The sequence below is a fragment of the Diceros bicornis genome, chromosome X (genome assembly GCF_020826845.1).
Source record: "Diceros bicornis minor isolate mBicDic1 chromosome X, mDicBic1.mat.cur, whole genome shotgun sequence".
Taxonomy (NCBI): domain Eukaryota; kingdom Metazoa; phylum Chordata; class Mammalia; order Perissodactyla; family Rhinocerotidae; genus Diceros; species Diceros bicornis.
This window is the reverse complement of record NC_080781.1, coordinates 21213493-21233500: the sequence shown is the minus strand read 5'-3', so window position 1 is coordinate 21233500 and position 20008 is coordinate 21213493. Positions and strand designations below refer to the sequence as shown.

The 20008-nt window shown below is 39.5% G+C and overlaps 1 long non-coding RNA gene across 1 annotated transcript in view; it reads right to left on the bottom strand.

The window, feature by feature from the left end:
• Positions 1 to 4201: 4201 nt before the first annotated feature.
• Positions 4202 to 20008, bottom strand: part of LOC131400832 (uncharacterized) — a 92133-nt gene continuing 76326 nt past the window's right edge. Inside the window, exons 3-4 of the long non-coding RNA XR_009217467.1 lie at positions 12181 to 12348; positions 4202 to 4798 (exon numbers count right to left, since the gene is read on the bottom strand). This is a non-coding gene — a long non-coding RNA (uncharacterized LOC131400832). The remainder of the gene's footprint in view (positions 4799 to 12180; positions 12349 to 20008) is intronic.

Here is a 20008-nt window from a genome sequence, read left to right as displayed (position 1 = left end):
CCATGTGGCTGTTGCCACAACTACTTAACTCTGCTATTGTACTGTGAAAGCAGCCATAGGCAATACAGAAAGAAATACGTTCCAATAAAACTTTATTTATGGACATGGAAATTTGAATTTCATATTTTTTCATATATTATGAAAAATTATTATTCTGATTTTTTCAATCATTTAAAAATACAAAAACCATTCTTAGCTTGCACACTGTACAAAAAGAGCCTACAAGCTAGATTTGGCCCACAGACTAGTTTGCTGACCCATGTTTTAGACAAAGACATAGCATGAGTTTAGGCCAGGCTCCCCAGAAGCAGATCCTAAGACAAGAATTAGTGTACAAGTAATTTATTAAGGCAGTCCTGCCATGGAAAACCAGTCAAGGAGAGGAGGAAGCAGGGAACAGGAAAGGAAGAGAAACTGTGAGAGTTAGTCCTCAAGATGGCCCCCAGTGGTTCCCACCTCCTGGTATTCACACCCTTGTGTAGTCCTTTCCCACAATGCACCAGGGCTAGTCTCTGTGTGCAACAGACAACAAAGGTGATGGTATGTCATTTCTAAAATTAAGTTATAAAAGACTGCTGCTTTTGTCTTGGGTTCTTTCTCTTTCTCTCTCTCTCACTAGCTCTGGAAGGATCCAGCTGTCACGTCTTGGAGAAACTCAAGCAGCCCTGTATAACAGCCCATATGGCAAGGTCTTGAGGTCTCCAGCCAATGATCACGTGAGTGAGCTTGGAAGCAGATTCTCCAGCTTCAGATGACTGCAGCCCCAGCTGACAGCTCAACCACAACTTCATGAGAGACTCTGAGCCAGAACCACCCAGCTAAGCCTTTCCCAGATTCCTGACCCTCAGAAATTGTGTTAAAACATTTTTGTTTTAAGATGCTAAGTTTTGTAGTAATTTGTCACACAGTGATCAGAATTCCAAAGCCAAGCAAGGAGGTGGTCTCCAGCATAGTTCCATAGAGTGTCGCTTCAGTCTGATCCTGCAGGGGTGCTCTGGAGTTTAAGTTTCTCCTCCGAGTTGCCCTGACTGGAGAGATATGGGAGCTGGACCTTTCAAACTCTAGCTCAATCAGGTAAGAACCACCCCAGGGAAACATCAATGCCCAGGCAGTTCCATCTCTCTGCATGTGAGGGGCAAAAGTGGAGGCATTCCGTAGAGAATGAGCCACAGGTGCTGGTGGTTGGAAGTTAAATGATTAGAAGATTTTTTGGGCAATCTGGATACAGCACTGACATTATCCACTATATGCTATTTTTTGAAATTGAGATAGAATTGACATACAACATTGTGTAAGTTTAAGGGGCACAATGTGTTGATTTGATACATTTATATATTGCAATGTGATTACCACCATAGCATTAGCTAACACCTCTATCACATCACATAATTATCATTTCCTTTTTGTGGTGGGAACATTTAAGATCTAGTCTCACAGCAACTTTGAAGTTTATAATACAGTATTGTTGTCTATAATCTCTATGCTGTGCATTAGATCTCCAGGACTTATTTATCTACTAGTTGCAAGTTTGTACCCTTAAACAACATCTCCCCAATTTCTCCATCCCCACCCTCAGCCGTTGGTAACCACCATCCTACTCTCTGTTTTTACGAGTTCAGCTTTTTTATATTCTACATATAAGTGAGACCATTCAGTATTTGTCTTTCTCTATCTGACTTATCTCACTTAGCATAATCCACTAGAGGCAATTTTTATGAGTTTGTCAAATGTACAGATACATGTTTAAAGCTGAATTTGAGTGTGCAGGTTTGCAATATGTTGTAAATGAATTAACTTACCAACAAGGCTCAACATTCCACTTTCACATTCCATACATGTCCCAAAGACAAGCTGAACATTAAGAATGCTCACCAGGAAAACCAGGTATTGCTGCCTTTAGACAATCTAGCATGAAGACAATCAATAAAATCACTTTGCCAGTTACAGATGTTAAAATAAATGATGAAAAACAGTAGGAAACTCTTTTCATGGCCACAGATATCAACTTTCCCACATATAGTGTTCTAGCCTCTAAATTCCCGAGTAAACTTAGGACAGTGTTATAAAGTGTATAATAAATTCTTCAATACATCAAATAACTCTTAAACTAAGGACCTGTTCCCTAACCAGTATTAAAACTTTTAAATCAATCTTGGAATTTCTTAAAGGAAACTGCAATAGTCATCATCTCTAAATCTTAAATATCCTTCCTCATCCCTGCAAATTATCCCACTTTTCTTCTAATTTTTAAGAAACTCAAACTGGACCAAAAAACTCAGCATGACTGTACTCTTGCCAAGTATTGATCATATCAGAGCCTGGCTGTTTTAACCTGCCAGAAGGGCAAAATGAAAATAGCATGGACTTAGCAGGGGCGACAGCCAAGCCACAAAGCTGCCAGTACATGGCCCTGGTAGGTCAAAGTTTAGGTCCCCAGAATTCTGCAAAATACAAAGGGCATGTTGAAGCACCAAGGATGATGCCAGTTCACATAGACCCCTTTGAGATCCTTCTCTATCCTCAAGCATCATACACACACACACACACACACACACAGACTGTGCCGGTCATTTGCTAATTGCCCTCAGATCCGTTTCTCGTACTTGCCCTGCTATGCTCTATATTGCAGAGAGGCTGACCCCTGCAGACCAATCTCTGCAGTCAACTGGCCTCTGGCTTGCTTCAGCCAATGGGAGGCACAGGCAGAAGACTGGAGGGTAGGAGAAAGGGAGAAGCCAGGGTACTTCTGCTCAACTCTCTCTTGGCTGCAGGGCAGCAACTCTGTCTTCATGGCTCTGGCTCCACTGGAAAACTCTTCCCTCCTAGCTCCTGTCGGGGACCTCAGCTTCTGTGCTCTGATAACACTCCCGATTCCCGTTGCCTTACATTCAAGGGGTGGTAGCAGCTTCCTAATGTTGCTCATTTCTGTGTTGCTTCACAGTCCCGTTTGGCTTCTCAGCTCTTCCACCACCCGTGTAACCAATTCCTTGTATTGATTGCCCTCTATTTGAAATACCTGGAGTGATTTCTGTTTTCCTGACTGAACTCGCATCCACATACTGGGTATGTCTGGACTCAAATGTGGATTTCAACCCTGGTATGTGGGTTTCAACAGCCAAAGTATTTTTATTAATTCAATATCTATTGAACAGGAAGCAACAAGCTGTTTTTGAGCCCCAACGATGTGCCTGCCCTCATGCTGGACACAACAGGTGAAAGCTTCTCAGAGACTTTGAGAATCACACCAGTTACCCAAAAAGCTTTTGAGAATAATTCACTTCAGTGCTTCCAGTTGAGGTCTCTAAGATCTGCTTCCTTGGCCTCCTGGAGGCTGCAGCTTTCCTGACCTTTGTTCTCACAGTTTCTCAACATTCATCTAAGCTCTTTTAAAGCTACATTAAACCACTTCACTCCCAAATTATTTAGAATGGCTCTGTTTTATTTATCAACGCCAGATTAATATACCATTTAAGTATATTTTAAGTGCACTGTGTCAAAACCTAGACAGTCTGCCATCTGAAATTTCAGTTGTCTTCATATGACATTCTTCATATGTCTTCTCTCAAAGTAACAAACATTATTGAAGCATATCCTGTAAATTGTCCAGCTCAGTATAATTCCAACCCTTTCTTACTTGTCTTCCTTTACTATAAAGTCAGGACAGCTGAAAGGTCACTTCTCAGACTCCCTCACATCAAGGGGTGGCCAGGTGACTCAGTTCTGTCCAACGAAACACAAGTAAAAGTCAAGTAGTGCTCCTTTCCCTCTTCCTTCTGCCTCTTTTCTGGATCTTACGTAGTACTCAAGTGAAAACGCCAGTGGTGAGACAGTACAGCAGGAAGAGAGAAAGAATTTTATTCCTTGATGGTATCCTTAAGCTGCTTTCTCCCAGACTTTTGAGGCATTAGACAAATAATCCCATTAATTGTTTAAACCACTGTTTGTCAGTGTTTCTGGGATTTTCTGCCAAATGCAATCCCTAACTGATACAACTGTATACAGAGAAGAAATTGTGCTTTTTTAAAAATCTGATTATCTTAAATTTATTGAGTCTCAAAATACACTCCCTGCTGGGTAAAAGCTGTGTGTGTCTTCTAATTTCTCCATTGTAATCATTATTTAGAACAATGTGTCTTTAGCAAGCATGAAAATAACTTTCTTTGCAGTTGGAGTTTACTTTACAAAATAGACATGTTGCTAGTGAAGTCAACTGAGAATTTAATTATATTTTAATGTACACCAGAAAAAGTTACTATTTAAAGTAAACAGTGAACATTTTTATAATGAAAACACTATTTTATCTTAATCCAAATGTTCAAATATCAGATTAGCTTAGTGTGGGACATGAATATATGACTCTATTTTACAGATTTTCATATTAAGCTAAGAATTAAATAGAAATATGTTTTCTTCATAAATGAATATCACACAGGGAGGAATATATGGAGCTGTCCAAAGTCTACAACAGAATAGATTTTCCAACCTTAGAGGCTTCTCAAGCTAAGAAGCAGATGTTGTGTGCTGCTGGATGCTCCCAAGTGCCGTTAGGAAGCAACGATTTCTCCTTCCTCTTTGGTTTTGCCATCTCAGTGAGTGCAGCCCACAGAACTGGTAGGGATAGCGCTGTTGGCATCTCAAAAAGAATTCTTCTTTGATCCTCTATATCCCACTTCCTGGGCATTCATTCTTCTTCTTGATAAGCCAGCAACCTGCTCCTTGATAACATCTTTTATATTGAAGACTTTGCCCAAATGATATGCATCCTGTCTCAATAACACGAAGTTCTTCTCCACCAGGCCTTATAGGAGAAAAGAGAAAAGAAGGAAAAACTAAACCAAAAGTACACAGTAATTTCCCCTAATACAAGATTCTGGGCCAGTGCCCATTGTTTCATACTTGGACCACTGCCAAATTTTTTAGCTGGTCTTCTTAAATCCAGACTCTTTCCTTCATTATTTTAGCCATCATATCATTCTCAAATAAATCTTATCTAAATGCTACATTCATTAAGATCAGTTTCTTCAAAAGTTTTCTGCAGCTCCCTGTCATCAACCACACCAAACTTCACCTCTTCTATCTGGTTTTCAAAGCTCTTAATGGCATTCCTCCTGACCTAGCCACATTAATTTTCCAGTCCAGCCAAATAGACACTGGTCTCTGTTGTATCATTTTGCATGCTTTGGGTTACAAGTAAAAAAAGAAAATCCACACAGTTCCATTGGCTTTATTAGTTGAAGAAGTTTGGAGAGACAGAAATTACAGAATTGATTAATTCAGCGTCTTCACAACATTTTCAAGCACTCTGGTTTCTTCCTCTCCTCTCTGACATTCCAGGCCCATCAGCCCATCCTCAGCAGGGAGCTTGACCTCAGAATCACTCTCCTGTGCTCAAGACATCGCATGCAACAGTGTCTGGTGCAAGAAGAGAAGGCATTTCTGCCTCTTGTTCTCTTTTCAACAATGAGAATAGCTTTTCCAGAAGTCCCCACAATGTCCCCTCATGACTCCCTGGCTACAACATCACATGCCGATGCCCAAGCTTGGCAAGAGGAGAGGGACAACCACAGCCGTATAAAGGAAAGCAGACACCTGAAAAAATTGGGCTCTTCCAGCCAGGAAGAAGAGGGAATGGCTGTACAATAGGCAACTGCAACATCTGCACTATCTCAGCTTGTTCTTATCCCTACAGATCACCCTGGTTCCAATATTTGTGCCCTTGTTCTTGCTTTCAGCATCTTACGCCCTCCCTCCTCCTTTCCACCCATACAAATGCTTTGCATTCCTGTAGATCACAGAGATGTAAGAAAGAGAGTTTGACACTGAGAGGTCAAATAGCCAAGGTCACATAGCCAGAAAGAGGTCAAGCTGGGATTAAAACCCAGAACTTTCTAACCACAGATGATGTGTGCCCCTTCCACCATCTAAGGCCCACCTCCTCTGTAAAATCTCCAGCTACCATATCATTTTCTCCTTTCGTTTCAAGATGGCAACTTGATCCCATGCAATTAAATTCTTTCTCTCCAAAATTCCCATTATAATAACCAAAGAAATAGAAAATATGGGAAAATCTATATCAACCCTGGGTGGCATGTTGTGTAGATAGGACTGGATTAAGGAAAGGATTTACCAGCGGGCCAACAAATGGGGAATAATGGATGAGATTTCACAGAAGCTCCCAAGGTCAGAACAGCTCTAAATAGGAACAGGTAAGCTATGAACTACATGGGAAAGAGAAAACTCAAACATTTCCGGAAGTACACAACTACTTGTACATGGGGCAGAGAGAGACTAGTGGACATCACTGCCAGGGTCGGCTTGGTGAGACAAAGGGGCTCAGAAAAGCAAGGGCATTGCCCTAGCACCCTGTTAACAAGGACAATCATGATCTTGGAAGAAATGAGGCAGGACTCACCATTTGCTACAACAAACACGGAAGAGAAAAAACCTGGCCCTGCAGTTCACTTTCCTGCCCCATGTCTGTCTCCTTTAAAAAACACTCGTTCTATTCCTTCCAGTCAAATGAAACCCCTATTTATCAAAGTAAAAGCAGAGAAAATATAAACTTTTCCTTGTGTCTTGGATTAAAATATTTAAACTGGGACCTACACAGTCTCTGGCATGTCAATCCCAGCAATGGTTAAGCATAGATATCAAGAAGAACAAACAGAAAAAACTTGATGGAGAAAAAGAGAGAGAGAGAATAGTTCAAAATATGGAGATCCTCTGAGGACTCAGAACTAAAAAAATTAAGGACATTTTTTTAAAAAATAAAGGAGAACAATATAAAAATCTGTCATTTGGATTTATAATAAAAATTGAAATGACATTTCATTTCTAACAACAGAACCACCTAAGGTCAGGAAAGATTGCTTTCAGATGAAAAATTTACTTCAGCCAAGTGGGCTACTGTGGAAAACTAAACTAGAGATTTAGAACAGGAGTTTGAGAAATTTTCCCCAAACTCAGAAGAAATTGATAAAGAGACAAATATGGGAGAATGTAGGAGACGTGGAGGATGAATCTGGGAGGCTACATATCTTAACTGTAAACCAGATGTCAGCTGGCCTCATTGCTCCTTGGGGACCTAGGTGTAATTGGCTTGGAACCTGCTGTTTCCATGAACCAAGAGAGTCCAACGAAATCCCCTCAATTTATGCTCACTAGGGGTTTAAGCTCCCAGGGCTCCTCTGGCCCCAATTTCCATATTTTGTCTCTTGCCACATCAAACTGGACAGGAGTAACCCCTTTACCAGCTCCCACCAGAAGTTCACTTAGTAGTAGATTAGTATGTTTGAGACCCATGATCATTTGCCTTTTCAATGCCTTCCTCCCATTTTTCCTTTTCCCATCTCTGTTTCTCACCCCCTCCCTTCAAGATTGCCCTCATTCATTCATTCAATAAATTTCCATTATGCTGGCAATACACCAGTGACCAAGACAGGCAAGTCCCTGCCCTCGCGGAACTTACATTCTAATGAGGGATATGGAAGACAACTAACAAACATATAATGTCAGGTAGTGTATTCGTTATCCAGAGCTGCCGTAACAAAGTACCACAGAATGGGTGGTTTAAAACAACAGAAACTTATTCTCTCACAGTTTTGGAGAGAACTAGAAGTCTGAAATCAAGATGTTGGCAAGGCCATGCTCCGTCTGAAAACTCTAAGAAAGAATCCCTCCTTGCTTCTTCTAGCTTTTGGTGGCGGCCAGCAATCCTTGCCATTCCTTGCTTTGTGGCAGTGTAACTATAATCTCTGCCTCCATCTTCACATGGCCTCCTTCCCTACATGTGTGCCCCTAAAATTCATATGTCAAAGTCCTAACCCCAGTACCTCAGAATGTGACTGTATTTGGAGACAGGGCCTTTAAAGAGGTGATTAAGGTTAAATGAGGTCACTGGGGTGGGCCCTAATCCAATAGAACTGGTGTCCTTATAAGAAGAGGAGATTAGGGTGCAGACACAAACAGAGGGAAGACCATGTGAAGACACAGGAAGAAGAAGGCCATCTACAATCCAAGGAGAAAGTCATCAGAAGAAACCAACCCTGTCTACACCTTTATCTTTGACTTCTAGCCTCCAGAACTGTGAAGAAATAAATTCCTATTGTTTAAGCCACCCAGTCTGTGGTATTTGTTACGGCAGCCCTAGGAAACTAACACAGATTTCAACATATATTTTGAGGGTACACAATTCAACCCACAATAGGTAGTGATAAATGCTACAAAAACCAATGAAACAAAGGAGGATAGTGAAAGGGAAGGGGTGGTCAGAGGAATTCAGTTCTCTCCATCTCTAATCCCAAATTTGCTTACCCAAAACTATCAAGGTATGCAGCAGACCAGAAGCTCTTTATATAACTGGATCTACTTTCCTTGGAAGGTAATTGGAAAAAAATAGCACAAAGTTGTGTTATATTACATGAACAATTATTGAGCACTTATTGTTAGGCACTGTGCCAAATTTTAATCACATGATCTCATTTGATCCTTATAACAACTCTATGCATTGAGTACTATTATTTTCTTCATTTTACAAATGAGAAAACAGGCTTAAGAGGGTCCAATGGCTTACCCAAGACCAAATAGCTAGAACCTAGACCTTCTAGCCCCAAAGTACTCTTTTCAACCACTATAACATACCACCTCCTCTTTATGTATAGATTATAAATGAGGACTTGTTACATAGAACTGCTCTTTGGAGTCAAGAATTTCCTTCAAATGTCAGAGTTCTGCGTAACTGCATATCAGATATGTGTATGGCTTACCACAGCTCTCCCTGTTTTCTGTCTTCAAATACGAAAGGAATTAGTGGAAACATTTAGTGTCCTTTCTTATATTATGAATCAATTTCTTTTAGCCACACAGAAAGACTCAACAACCCACGTATTCTCAAAGTCAAAGTCAGGACTTCACTAAAGACAAGCTCTTTTTCAGATACTTGACCCTCCTGTGACAAAGTGATCCCAGACACAAGTCCTCACCACACTCTAAACGCACCGAGGAGCTGTGAGGGTATTGACGAAGGCAGATACCTTCAAAGAAAGGATTTCAATAATCAACCTTATGCCCCCCAAAATATATTTATTAAACAGCTTGGACTGAAATAGAAACCCTAAAAATGCGGCTCTCCTAGGGGATTCTTCAGCTGATTGCATTACTGTGCTGCTGAGGAAGACTAAAGCAAACCAGGAAACACTACAATCCCTGACTTAGCAGGTGTTCTTCAGGAAACACAAAGCTGGGTCTTCCAAAGGAAGACAGTCCCTCTAGAAACAAGACAAAACAGAAATCCTATACCAAAGACCTGGAAAATGGTCCCACCACCATGAAAACTAAGAGTCATAATTAAAACAAAGGGAAAGGAAAATAGAGGCAGAGCAGCTCACGCTGTGAAGTGATGGAGCACCAGTCACAGTTTCAAACTGGAGACTAGGAGGAGGGACCTCCATTCCCAGCCCTTCCCACTGAGTAACATTTAGAGCTATTACTCTCTTGCTGTTTGTAGCAAGCCTTTATACATGTCTTGAGAATACATCCAATATAGAAAAGGGCCTGTTGTTCTGCCTTTCTTACTGCTAAGCTATTGATATTTTAGGAGAGTAATTGAACTTCTCAGTACTAACTTGTTTTCTCCGTGAACTAGTATCCCCCGAAGATAAGTGAGTTTCAGGGCATACACAAAAGTAACTGTAAATCCAGTGCCTAAATGGCATTTGCAGTTTATCAGCCTTTGAGAGAGAAGGAGCCAGCCTAGCTTTAAAGCATTTCCTCTAGTTTAAATTTGTCCTTGCCTCATCTTACACACACACGCACATCTTGCAATTTGGCATTTTTTAAGAACGAGGACAAAAACGGGGATTTATTTTTGCAAACTAACAAGTGATATTTCTCCAAGAGAACTGCTATGATCTGTTTGCTTGCACTGAAAAGATGCTTTCATCCCACACAGTCCAGCTGTTATTCTCAGGTTGCTGGAATAATGAGCAACATTAAATAACAGAGTCGAAATCAGCCACCAAGACTCATGACCACATTTGGTCCCATGCAAATTAGAGCCTCATTCGGAATAGTGGTATTCCTTTTAGCCAGTGTCCCCACCCTCGAGCACCCAGAGTATCCCCCTTTCAGCACTATCAGGTTATTAGGGCAGCTGGGAGAAGCATGGGTCCGTGTTCCCCCTAGAACTTACTGCCCGTAGAAAAAAATTAGTCTTAGTCTTACGCCACCCTGATGTTTTCCTTCATGCCTCTGTTGCAAAGCGGCCAGTGTCTGAGTTAACGAAACAGCGCTTCTTACACACTACACTTTTCATCCAGACAGACCACTGTTAAGAGTCTCACCCTCCTCCAGCCATGTGACCAATTCTCTTGTCACAGTGAGTTCACTGCATTCATTCAGCAGCTGTATCTTAAGTGCCTATCAGGTGGAGGCCCTATTATCATGTTATCATCATCCCTAACTATGTGGTCCCTGAACCTCAGAGAGTTGACCTTTTGGTAGGAGAGATGGCCAGTTAGACAAGCAACTACAGCAATGGCTTCCATGGTGAACAAGGTAAAAGTGGCCATGGAAGCACATACCCAGGGAGCTAACCTCTTCTACCTAACCATAGAAGAGGCTCCTTAGAGGAAATGCATCTAAATTGAGGCCTGAAGGATGAGTGGGAACCATTGGAGGAAGGTGGCAGGAGGAGTGTTCCAGGCAGGGGTAATGACAGAGGGGAAAGCTCAGAGGAGAAGGAATGCATGGTAGGGTGCAGTAACGGGAAGAAGTTCAATATGTCTGAAGCATGGAGTTAAAAGGAGCCATGGCTTCCTATGCTTCCTTGACAGCTCATTCTCCCACTCTCTATAGCGTTTGTTTCCTCAAACTTCAGAGGGTTCCCTAATCCAACACTCCTTACCGCCCCCCCTTAACTCTCAGAACATGATATCACCTACTATTTTATATACAATATAAAAGCCACCAGACAGGAACTCTCTCAACTTTCTGCTATCAAATGAAATCCGCTGAGTCCATCCTGAGTGCTCTCCCCAACCTGACCCTTTTTTAGGGTTGAGGCTGCCTCCCAGGTAAGGCCAGTCCCTTGATGCTTTGGATCCCATTTTCCTCTGGCCTTCCCTAGAAACTTACTTTTACATTATTCCTTCTTTCTCTTATATATTCAAGATCCTCCCTCAAATAGACCATTCCCATAAGTTTTTAAACATGCTCAAGTTTCTCCCATTTAAAATAATGCTTCCTTCTATCCCATATCTCCAAGTAAATAGTGACCTATCTCCATCTTCCGCTTCATAGCAAACCTTCTCCTGGGAGTTGTCTATACTTGTGATCTCCATCTGTTCACCTCCTAGTCATTCTCCAATTCATTCTAACCTGGTTACCACTTCTCTACTCAACTAAAGTTACCAATGACACCCATGTTGCTAAACCCAAAGGAGATATTTTTCACTCTTCATCTTCTTTGATGTCTCAGGAACATTTGACACTGTGATCCAATCAATTTGTTTTAATACTCCCTGTCCTTGGCTTCCACAACACACTCCCTTCTCCTGTTTTCCTCTTATATTTCTGTTCATTCCTTCTAAGTCTCCTTGTCATAGTTTATCCTCTAACACGCCATTAAATGTCTGAGTTCTTCAAGACACGGTTTTGGACCCTCTTTTCTTCCCAGTACTCTCTATATAAAATTATAACCATGACTTTGATTACCATCTTTACGTAGATAATTCATAAATTTATATCTCCAGCCTAAAGCTCTCCTGTAGGTTCCAAACCTGTGTATACGTACATCTGCCTACTTGACATTTCGTTTAGTTATCTCAAATGCACCTTAAGCTCTACGTGTCCAAAACTGAACTCATAACCTCCTATGCCCTTCCTTCTACACACAAACACACACTCAAACATGGTCCTCTTCAAACATTTCCTACCTCAGCAAATGGTACCACCATCCACCCATTTTCTCAAACCAGAATTATAGGAATCAACTTTTACATGTCCCCTTCATTCCCTGCTTCCAACTTATTACTGAATCCAATTAATTTTGCCTCCAACATGTCTCTTAAAGCCATACCTTTCCCACCATCTCAGCTGCTACCTTCCTAATCCAAGCCATCACCATCTGTTAAGTAGACTATTATAGCAACCTACACACTCACCTCATTGCACCCCTCTTACCTTGGTCCATAGATTGATCTTTTCAAAACACAAATCAGGACTTCCAGTGCTGGCCAAGTTGCAATCAGCCCACTACCTTCTCTCTCTCCCAATGATTATAACTAAATACTTATAATACAGTGATTACAACTAAATACTCTGGATACAAAAGGCAACTTGTCGAGGACTCTGAAAAGTAAACAATGCAAGAAAAATTGGAAAAGAAATCAAAATTTAAAGAAGCAACCCATACAGTAGTGATTTTCCACATATTTTTCCCTCTTACCTCCTCCAGCTTTGACACCAATTACAAAACTGTGCAGTGGATCCAGGCAGCAAAACCTCAGAGAAACTCCATATTCCTGACCAGAGGTTCAGGAAAAGGGGTGCTTGCAAGTGGAAGAGTATAGCAGAATTCCTATTTTTTTTTCTTTTTTCTCTCCTTGCCTTTCTCTATGGAGGACCTCAGTCATGGAACTACGCATTGGCATCATAGACAGCCAAAACTTTGAGAGAAACTCTGTCTTTCCATACAGAGGAATTAGAAAAAGAGGTGTATGGTGCGAATACTGTGGGAAAATGCTTGGTTTTTGTCTCTCTCTCTTCTGTCACCACTTTGTCCCAAGGGAAGTTGTAGTCACACAGAAATGCATGGCAGCAGCACAGGAAATTAAAACTTCAAGAGAAATGCTATCTTTCTGGCAAAATGACCAGAAAGAGGGACATCTGCGATCCGCAGAGCACAAGAAAAATTCTGGAAATGAAAGAGCTGGACGAGGGGATCCCTTAACTTTGTGTGTAAACTCCCTAGTTCTGAATCTGTGAGACAGACCCAAAGCAGCTAGGGTGCAGAGGACTTGAACAATATTATCAATCAACTTGATGTAATCGACATTTGTAAAGAACTCCACCAAAAAACAGCAGATACTACTGTACAGCTATTGGAATGGTTAAAACAAAAAGCTCCTTGACATTGGTCTTGGCAGTGATTTTTTGGATATGACACCAAAAGCAACAATGCAAAAATAAATAAGTGGGACTACATCAAACTAAAAAGCTTCTGCAGAGCAAAAGAAACAGTCAACAAAATGAAGAGGCAACCTATGGCAGAAGATATTTCCAAACTACATATCAGATAAGGGGTTAATATCCAAAATATATAAGGAACTCATACAACTCAATAGCAAAAAGACATCATCTGATTAAAAAATGGGCAGAGGACCTGAATAGACATTTTTCCAAAGAAGACATACAAATGGCCAACAGGAATAGGAAAAGATGCTCAATATCACTCATGATCAGGGACATGCAAATCAAAACCACAATGAGATATCATCTCACACCTATTTGGATGGCTATTATCAAAAAGACAAGAGATAACAAACGTTGGCGAGAATGTGGAGAAGAGGGAACCCTTATGCACTGCTGGTGGGACTGTAAATTGGTGCAGCCACTATGGAAAACAGTATGGAGATTCCTCACAAAATTACAAACAAAACTAACATATGATCCAGCAACCCCACTTCTGGGTATATATCTGAAAGAAATGAAATCACTATCTCGAAGAGATAATCTGCACCCCAATGTTCATTGCAGCATTATTCACAATAGCCAAGACATGAAACAACCTGAATGTCCATCAATGGATGAGTGGATTAAAAAAATGTAGTATGAAAAAAAAAATGTAGTATGGGGGGCTGGCACCGTGGCTCAGTGGTTAAAGTTCTGTGCACTCCGCTGTGGCGGCCCAGGTTCATGGGTTCGGATCCCGGTGCAGACCTACTCCATTCATCAGCCATGCTATGGAGGCATCTCACATACAAAATAGAGGAAGATTGGCATAGATGTTAGCTCAGGGCTAATCTTCCTCAAGCCAAAATAAAAGACAGAGGAAGATTGGCGATGGATGTTAGCTCAGGGAGAATCTTCCTCATAAAAAAAGAAAAAAAGTGTAGTGTATATATACAATGGAATATTATTCAACCATAAAAAGTAGGAAATCCTGCCATTTGCGACAATGTGGATGGACCTTGAGGGCATTATGCTAAGTGAAATAAGTCAGACAGAGACAGACAAATACTGTATGATATTACTTATATGTGGCATCTAAAAAAAGCTTAACTCATAAAAGCAGAGAGTAGAATGGTGGTTGCTAGGGGCTGGAGGGTGCAGGAAATGAGGAGATGTCAGTCAAAGGGCACAAACTTCCAGCTATAAGATGAATAAGTTCTGGAGATCTAATATACAGCATGGTGACTATTGTTAACAATACTGTTTCATATACCTGAAAGTTGCTAAGAGAGTAGATCTTAAATGTTGTCACTACAAAAAAATTGTAGTTATGTGAGGTGATGGATGTGTTAACTAACCTTATTGTGGTAATCATTTTGTAATACATATGTATATCAAATCATCACGTTGTACACCTTAAACTTATACAACGTTATATGTCAATTATATCTCAATAAAGCTGGGGGTGACAGAATGACTAAAACAAAAAAAAAATGACAGTACAAAGTACTAGTAAGGCTGCAAGCAACTGGACCTCATATATTGCTAGTGGGAATGCAGAATGGTACCACCATTCTGGAAAACAGTTTGGCAGCTTCATATAAACATACACTTACTATGACTCTTCTAGTTTAGGAGCAGGAGTGGGGATGAGTAAGGCTTGGAAAAAGACATGGCATGTACTAGTCAAAGAGGCCAGAGGTTTAGAGTGCTTATGGATGCTTTGAAGCAGCTGAGTCTAGATGAACAAGAAGCCAAGTGTAAACAGAAGGGAATAAGAGACCAGATAAAGATACATTCTACATTCCACACATGTTGGAAAGTGAAGGAATTTACAGTTAAAGAGGTCATGTCTGAGGGATAAAAATCAAGATCTTGAGCTGACTCGGTCTTAAGATGATAAAGTCCAAGGTGTATCTGGCTTTGGTCCCAATGCCCAAAGAGATAATGTGTTTTGCTATAAGTTGTGAAGGCTTAGCAGGACATTTTCTTAAGATAATTGGCGTGACTAGTTCCTGTATATAGTTACAAATTATAATTTCTTTGGCAGTCTTTATCCCATTTATTTCCTACCCTAATTCCCACTTTGTGTATGGAAGTGATCCTAAATATTTATTGCAGACTCATCATTAAAAATACATAATATCTTCAATATACTATATTTATTTTATTTATAAATAATATAATATACAGCTGAAAATGTCATATACATCACGACTTTCCCAAAAATAGAAATTATTTTAAAGAAATAAACATTATAAAAACAATATTTTGAAGTAATTTTCATGTCATTTCTTAATGGTACCAAAAACCTATTTCTCTCCCAGAAATATTATGCTATAACTGTTCTAGGAAGAGTGATGTGATTGAATATGCTTCATCTTTTTAAATCTTAGTTTAACACACTCTAATGTAGCAATTTGAAGTTCGGATTCTAAGTTCAGTTTATTATAATTCTTAGTTTTAATAGTGCTGTAACTGAAAAAGACATATTACAAAAATACGTACTTGGGAAAAATGCGTCATTGCTCATGCTTACCAAATTATGATACTTGCTTCCTATTCCCAACAATCATTTACATACAATGAGTTTGGGGGCAAATAGGCCAGTAAATTTCCACCTTCCTTAAGGCTCATCAGTTATTCTTGCAAACTAATCAGAATGTGCCATATTTTTATATCTTTAACAAACTGTTACAAATGCCACCCAAATTCTTTTTTGAAAAGTTTTTCAGGTGTTAGAAAATTACAACGTGTGTGTGTGTGTGTGTGTGTGTGTGTGTGTGAGAGAGAGAGAGAGAGAGAGAGAATTATACGTGATGCTGGTTTTCAGTGACAAAAATCTCATGAGGAAGGAAACATTCCCAAACATCTATTTCCAAAATGCACTCTCCATTACACGTTCGTTTTGAAAATCAATTACTTTCTCGCATAGTGTTAAAACATCAACTTTACATTGAAGATACAGATTGTGTGTGTGTGCTTGTGTGTGAATAAATACTGGTAAGTATTATACTGTCAGACATGATTAGCATCATTGCTCATACCCAACAGTGCAGCTAAGGAAGAACTCATACAAGAATAGAAGAGTCAGCTCTGCCATTTTCTTGTGGTTCACTGTACTTGTATTCTGAGTAGTCTCTTAATCCTCAACTTCTTGGCAGAATTCCTTTTAATCTATTGGTCTATTTGCAGACCAACAGATTAGTTAGTATGTAATATAGTTAACATATAATCCAATCCATAAATCCTATAAACAGGGCACAAATCAACTGAAATCAACAAAAGACTGAAACAACAAGTGAGTGAGTCACCATCAAGCCCCTTTGGAATTCTGTCTTCCTCCTGGATTCCCCTTGGCCAAACAGAACCCATATTCATTTCATATGTAAACTGAATGGATGCATCTATGTCAACTTGCATATTAAATAATAACAAAGCCTAACTTCTTTCTTATTTTTATATACAAAATAAATAGAAATAGAAACTACATTTGCACTCTATACCACCCTCTGTGGTGCACACATTCCACTATGGAGAGATTCACGAAATATATCATAGCAAATCCATTTAAGGAACCATTTTACAACAAATAAAATAATGTGATAGAATAATAATTACGTATGGGGAAACACAATATGCAATTTGAGTGAAAAGCAGTTTACCAACAGTATTTTTCATATAGATGGGACAGAGGAAATATGTTTATGTATGGGTGAATGCAAGCAAAGAAAAATTACTAGAAGCATATACACCAAAATATTGGCAGCAATTATCTCTGGATGGTAAGGGTATGGATAATTTCTATTTCCCTGTGTGTTTTTTTTTTTTCACATTTTCCAAAATGGTCTTCAATCATTTGGTAATCAGAGGAAGACATTACTTTTTATTTTATATTTTTACAAGAAGTATGTCTTACCTTGTTATTTCAAAACAAGATTATTATGAAATATGATGACCGTACAAACAGTGTTCATTCCATTCATTCGTCAAAGGGTTGATAGTCCACTGTGCATCAGGCACTGCTTGAGACCACAGGGGACACAACAATGAGCAGAAACAGACTCTGTCCCTGCCGTCATGAGGGAAAGGCAGACAATAATCAATAGATTAAAAATACAACACTAGTCAGAACTATGAATGGAGAGTATAGTGTCATAAGAACACAAAAAGGGAGACCTAACCTAGAATGAAGGCGAAAAAAAAGATACTGCAAGTTTTGGTAGATGCCCAGATCTCCTACTTAAAACATTTTAAATGAAAATGCTGTAATTTTTCATTCAAAACCAAAGTGTAATAATCTGTGGGTTATTTGTGGGTTTCTATTATTCGTGTCTCCATTCCCTTCTATTAGGATAATAAACAGTTGTTCCAACTTCCCGAAGTATCAGATAATGATCAACCTGAGGAAAGAGTAATTTGGTGAAATCAAAATGATTCTAAAACAATCTTCAAGCCTTCTCATGGTCTTTCCAAAAGGTGAAAATCAAAAGTAAACTTTTAATCTAGCCATAAGAAATGATGAGAAGACAGAAATCCTAACAGAAGTAGAAATTCTAGTGAGCCAATCCCTAGACAGATGGGTCCCATTTACTGTGTTTCCTTGGTTACCACTAAAAAATTGGTGAAAGACATTTGGGAACAGTCAGGTTTAATGGGAAAGATGTGACAAGACAAGACTGAACTTACCTCAGATAGAGTTAGACAGACTGTCAATTTCATGGTCCTGCTCTTCCCAATTTATACATTTTCACCAATGCACAAATAACTTAAAAGAAAGATGCATAAAAATTTGGCTTCCATATTGCACTCCCCAAAATGCTAGACAACTATACATTAATACAGACTATTACCTCATCTGCTTTTCTAATATTGCTCTCCCAAGGCATTTTAGAGAGTCAGTGATTTTTCAATTCCTTAAATCCTTTCTGCCAACACTGTTCTGCCATGTTCTTTGCCTTGATGAAAATGTAAATCTTTCCAAACATATTGATTTTATCGTTGTAAAAGCAGAGCATACTGTCAGGCATTTTACAAAGCTCTAAGTCTCACTATATGATGGGAATTTTAAAGAGAGATGCCACCACTTTGCCCATCATTATCATTTCTCCTTCTGGAGAAATGATATGGTCCTGGGCAGTGGACCGGATCACACCTGGGGTACACCAAAGGTACGACTTGCCATTATTTTAAGAAGACTTCATGATTAGGAGCCCATGTGACAGACAGCACTGTGACACTGTGGACAATTGAGTTGCTGAATTTGGGGGCAGAATTGAATGTTGATTAGTGTCTGTTTCCTCTTTGGGTGAAGAAAGACGATGCTAAGGTGTTCTTTTTTCTGCCTTTCCCAGAAATATGAGAGAAAAGGCAGCATGTCATAGTTAAAGACTCTCTCAGCTCCATTACTCCTGGCCTAGCATCTGAGAGGGGTAAATGATTTCACTGATTAGAAAATGAATCTTGAAAATGCAAGACCTGCACAGAATACTGGCCCAGAATTGTACAATTGAATGAATGCTGGAGAATAAATTCATTTAAAATTACCACCCAAGAAAATGCACTTTTAAAGATATGTGTTTTGGTCCAATGATCATCATTGACAATATCACTAAATACTCTTTTATGGTACTGAATTCAAGAATAGTTTGTATGTTTAAATATGTACATTTTTAAAAATTAGAAATCTAGCTCAATTCACACAAATCCATGGGGATAGAGATGCCTTATTTCTACAAATGAGCCCCTTTTTTGGTTGAGGAAGTCATATCTTAACAGTATAACAAAGTTAAAGAGAAGCTGTAAGGGTGAAGTGTTGATAGTGATGACCATACCGACATTTCTATAACACACGGGATGTGATAATATGGGGAATTAGTTTCTCCCTGGGTATAAGGTAGGCATTTTGAGAGGTGCATTAACTTGTTCAGTCTACTAGTGTACCATTTAGTAATTGTATCTCCAGGGCATTAAATAGCATCATAATGGTCAGGAACAAATTTAGGAAAATGGGAAATGCATTATCTGCTGTGCTGAGAGTAGTTCATTCGCCTTGTGAAATCTGGCCCAATGATTATCTAATCCAGTGTGTTGAGAATTACTAATTTGGTACACAAAATGTGTGCACTATATACCTTTGTCTTTGGTGCACTGAGACAAATATTCCCTATAGTAGACATTTCCACATACAACACCTAGGAAAGACATTAGACCACATATGTTAAACAAGAGATGGTTAGAATTAATGGATTTTGTTTCTATCCCATCTCTATCAGTCATCCCTTTTGTCTTCCCTCCTTTGTGGAGGAAACTATAGAATTATTTCCTCCAGATTCTTTCCTCATTCAATGAGACCCTTAGCCCCAAAGGATGAACCAGGTAAAAACATCACCCAACAAACGTGGCTGCAAAGAAAATTCAGTGGGATCCCAGTAGTAGCTACGCTGCTTGCCTTAGTTAAAGTTATCACATATCCACTGGGACAGATGCAAAATCAGTTATTTTGTGTTACTGATGAACATCAAATAATATAAAACAAAGATAAAATACAGCTCAGGTGAATAAAAAAGAAGATAGAGAGGAGTAAGATTACAAATAAATACATTTGCAACAGTCTTGATGCCAAAGTTATATGGGAAGCCAAGGATAGGGATTCAGATGAGAAAACCAAGGCTAGCAATGGAGTTGTGGAATCAGAATTCTAATACAAGATGGGGCCTCAGGGAGCTACGTTTTCAATCCCGTCATTTATCAAACGAGAAAGCTGAGGCCTCGAGGGGCAGAACAACTTGTTCAAAGTCACACGGATTATCAGTTACAGTGACGAGACTAGAAGCCC